Genomic DNA, 4,420 nt, shown 5'->3' with positions numbered 1-4,420 from the left:
CACTGAAAGTGAAAATGGTAAAGAAATAAATATAGCAATACATGATAAATAATTTGTTCCATGTTCTTTTAATTTACATGGATGATTTCTTGACAAAACAAGCCAACTCTATAAATGTGAACTGAGTGTCAGAAATTAACACGACATTCATAGCATCTGCAAACAATTTTTCCCCACAAATTTCTGTAACTTTCTGAGAATCTGCATCACAGTATATTGTAAAATATCATGTGTTTCAATACTCACATTATTGATGGAACCTCAGTGATGTCTACTGTCCCTGGCTCAGACACTCTCTCAAGCATCTACAGTACATGTCAAGACAGGTAATGGTAGAATTAAAATGACATTAGATATCTACAATTCAGTTGAACTATTATAGTTTCAGATATTAACCATTTAATTCCGAGTTCAGTCAGGAACCCTTTGTCATGCTTTACCCATTTGTTGCAAATGGGGACACAGTTATGATTGGCGCTGAAGGCTCCATTCTTTGGATGTTCCCTGGTTAGCCGAGCAGTGTGCTGAGATAAAACAGGGGACATATGCAGAGCGCCCAGTGGGCGTAGCAGGCAAGGTACTTTTGTTTAAGATGATTTACCACAACCGTGTTTGGACTCGGTGCTGTGGTGGCAGTTTCTGTGAAACAAGCACAAAGTCAAACACTTCTTTTTTTAAGTTTAATTCACCATCTGCAGATGGACTCATTAGTACACATCACCTGATTGACATGCACAAATGAGCAAAGAACATAGGAGAATCTGTGTTCTTATAACTCACAGCCCCCTCCCACTAAGCATGCAAAGGTATATATTACCCTTCTGTATTTTCACTCAGTGGAGGAGACATCCTGTCCTTTTGTTTACATGTTCTGTGGATGACTCCCCCCCTGTGAGATCCCAGTTGTTTGATCCCAATCAGAGATACGAGATACCATAAAGTTGTGGTTTCTCGAGGCCATTAAACTCAAGTCTCTTAAGCCACCACAGTAAACCTTAAAGTTGCCCTTTTAGATGAACAATCAACCATTTGGTCAGTCCTCCACATACATGTCTGTTTATGCAATTATACATACACGAATGTAAAATTTCCATTACAGTGCTAAAAGTGTTAGAGCTTCGCAGGGATCAGTGAGGATGAGGTCGTATTTAAAGGGACCGCTTTGGTGAGAGAATGGGCTGTGATTGGTGGGTGACTGACGAGCACCCATAAACCTATCGGTATAGCTGAGCACATGACTCCGTGTCCTGCATGAACTAACACAATGCTTCATTAGTCACAATTCTAGTTCAGGATTTCCACAATGACATTCTAACTTTAAACTTAATTTAAGGTATCTTGAATTGAGGCAAATTAAAGCTGACCTTGAATTATGATCAGTCAGAATCAAATTGTCATATATCACAAATCATAAACTGGATTTATTTTCATAATTAATTATGGATACAATTCCAAGGTATGATGCAGAAATCTGGAATGGATATCTATATCATTGAGCATTGTACAAGAAGACAAGTAAATTATTTTTAAATAAACAGCATGGAACATGGACATGTTACTACATGTTCTACTGAATAAAGGATCAGCCACATGCTATCCGTAATACAAACAGCCATCATCAGGGACATAGTCATCAGAGAGATCATAGTTAATAATCATCCCATGGTACTTGTACCGTAGTTCTTTACAAAGTCTACCACCTGCCCCTTGATGATAGTACTCTGAGAGTTTGAGGGCTGATGCCTAAAACTCATGTCCTTGGTTTTTGTCACATTTAGTAGTAAAAAGGCAGTCACAACAATACAGATTCGCAATCCACAATGGGACCATGGCTGTTCTCATCCGCATGGAGGAGACTGACTGTCACAGAGTCATCAGCAAATTTGAAAAGTAATCTGTTGTCATGCCAGCTGCGGCAGTCATCAGTATACACATTACAGAGTGAAAAGACACAGGAGAAGACCCTGTGGATGATGACAATGCCTCTTACGTGCATTTGTTTACCCTCACTTTCTGTGTTACTTGTCAGTTGCAGCTCGAGGCATCATGCATGTAACCAATATTATCTTTTCCAGGCACTATACTGGTACTGTAGTACCTACAAGTTACGCACGTTCCATTTTGCCTGGGGACATTTAAAACAAACCAGTCTACAACATAGTAAAAATCACATGAAAATCAACTGCCCTCCTCATCTTTTCATTTTTTTTACCCCCCAATTTTTTAATGTGGATTTAGAATTTGATACTGAGCATAGCCGTGAAATCCCCAATAGAAATGGTAAAGGTTGTCAAATTAATGTTACCTACATAAATCCCCACAGATTTCCAAAACATTCTCAGAACACAGTTTACATCACAGTATATTGTAAGGTATCACATTTTTAATTACTCACCTTATTGATGGAACCTCAACCATATTTACTGTCCCTGGCTCAGACTCTCTCTCAACCATCTACAGTAGGTGAAGACAGTAGGTGTTTTCGTTCCCAAAACACAGGCTCTCGTGTGGTTCCAAGAGTCTGTAAGAGTAGAACATGAGGTAGAGCATTCAGCTACCAGGCAGACACCTTCTGTGCATTTAAAGTTAAACTTAAAACATTCCTTTTTGATAAAGCCTGGCTGGATCAGGTGAGTCCTGAACCATCCCTTAAGCTGCTATAGGTCTAGACTGCTGGGGAAACTCCCATCATCCACAGAGCACTTCTCCACAATACTTAATTAATTATTATATGAATTGTTGCTGCTATCATTAATAATCAATAACTTCTTTACACTGTTATCGTTTACATTTTAACTAGTCAGAGCTGATACCTGATGGTGCTCAAGTGTTCCGGTCTCTCGCCTCCCCCTCCCCACTGTTTCTCTTCTCTCCCCATTTTTCTCTGCTCACCCCAACCAGTAGAGGCAGATGACCGTCCACATTGAACCTGGTTCTGCTAGAGGTTTCTCCCTGTAAGTGAGGGAGTTTTTACTCTTCACAGTCACCAAAGTGCTTGCTCATTGTGGGAACTGTTAGGTTTCTCTATATCAAACAATATTTTAATGTCTTGACCTTCTATGTAAAGCTCCTTGAGATAATGTATATTATCATTTGGCGCTATACAAATAAAATTGAATTGAATTTGTAGCACCGGTATCACCCCACTTACTGCGCCACTGGACCAGTTCTAGGTTCTAAGGAGTGGGAAGCAAGAATAATCACACCAGAGACCGTTGCTCTAAGTACAAAAGGCCGGCAATTTACTGAATGCAAAACACACATATAAAATACAGTACAGAAAACAAAACAAATACCCTGCAGGTTCCTAATACTAAGGCAAGTATAATTGAAAAGAGTATTTCACTCTTTCCTTTCGTTCTTTAGTTCTCCTAGTTTATTTCAGTAAAGCTAATCTAAGTTAAGTTAAACCAGTCTTTTTTCTCCTAGGTTGCATCTATTTTTAGAATTTTTCCTCCTGAGTTAACTCTTTTTTCCCTTTCTTTTAAATGTAAGAGAATACCTTCAGTTACATAATCAAATCAAAGTGGACCACAATCATTTCCAATCACACTCAGAAAATATGAACTCAACATGCAAATAAAAGTATGACACTTTCGAATCGAGTTCAACATGAGTTCAAGTGTTCGGTTCAATGAAAAGTTTCAGTTCGATTTAGTCCGAAAATAATAATAAATCAATCAGTTCAGATCAAACTAGTTCCTGATACTCCTACCACTCTGGCGGCGAGTCACCATAAGCCGAAGATTTCCTCACTAGCGCGAAGGAGTAGATGAGTTGAAGGTGAAGGTCTGGGTCTGGCTCGCCATCTTGAATCCCGTCTGTGTGTGCACAGTCCTTGCTCCGACCCAGCTTCAAACCGAGCAAAAAACCTGACCTGTGTAACAGGTCATAAACACAAATAATCTCTTTTTAAATCCTCAAATCACACAAATAAATGTTTCACAGTTTCTGACTTGTAACGTTACTGCTACGGTGTTTTTTCGTCTCAAAATGGCAGCGGAGCGGTCTCTTTCAACTCACGGCTCCGTCTCCCACACAAACTACAGCGCATACCTTTCATTTATACAGCTTACAGACACTTTTGTAACATTCACAGTCTTCATAAACCCAAAAAATTTACTGATAAACAGGTTATGACGGAGCATTTCCTTGTGAATAGCTACGTTTTTAGCATTAGCTTTCCGCTAAAAAGGTACAACGCAGCAAAATTGCAAGAAAATAAAAACAAAACTCACCAAAACCAGTGTGACTTAGTTCTCATAAAATCCCCGTCAGTTCCCGACCAGGTAAGTTATATTTTTCAACTGCTAAATCAACTTTTTTCACTCTTTTTCTGCTTATTAATCGCAGCTCGTTTTTCTCCATTTTCTCCTCTGCTCTCTCCATCAGGTCTCTGCTGCAGCATCACGCAGGCCCT

General features: G+C 39.3%; 1 long non-coding RNA gene across 1 annotated transcript; it reads right to left on the bottom strand.

The window, feature by feature from the left end:
- Window positions 1-2,202: 2,202 nt before the first annotated feature.
- LOC138407024 (uncharacterized) lies at window positions 2,203-3,877 on the bottom strand. Its single transcript, XR_011240421.1, has 2 exons — window positions 3,716-3,877; window positions 2,203-2,521 (listed from the first exon to the last, which is right to left on the bottom strand). It is a non-coding gene; the product is annotated as an uncharacterized lncRNA (long non-coding RNA).
- Window positions 3,878-4,420: the final 543 nt, after the last annotated feature.

This window comes from Paralichthys olivaceus, chromosome 24 (assembly GCF_024713975.1).
Source record: "Paralichthys olivaceus isolate ysfri-2021 chromosome 24, ASM2471397v2, whole genome shotgun sequence".
Classification (NCBI taxonomy): domain Eukaryota; kingdom Metazoa; phylum Chordata; class Actinopteri; order Pleuronectiformes; family Paralichthyidae; genus Paralichthys; species Paralichthys olivaceus.
Note: the sequence above shows the minus strand (reverse complement) of the source record. Positions and strands in the feature narration are given on the sequence as shown.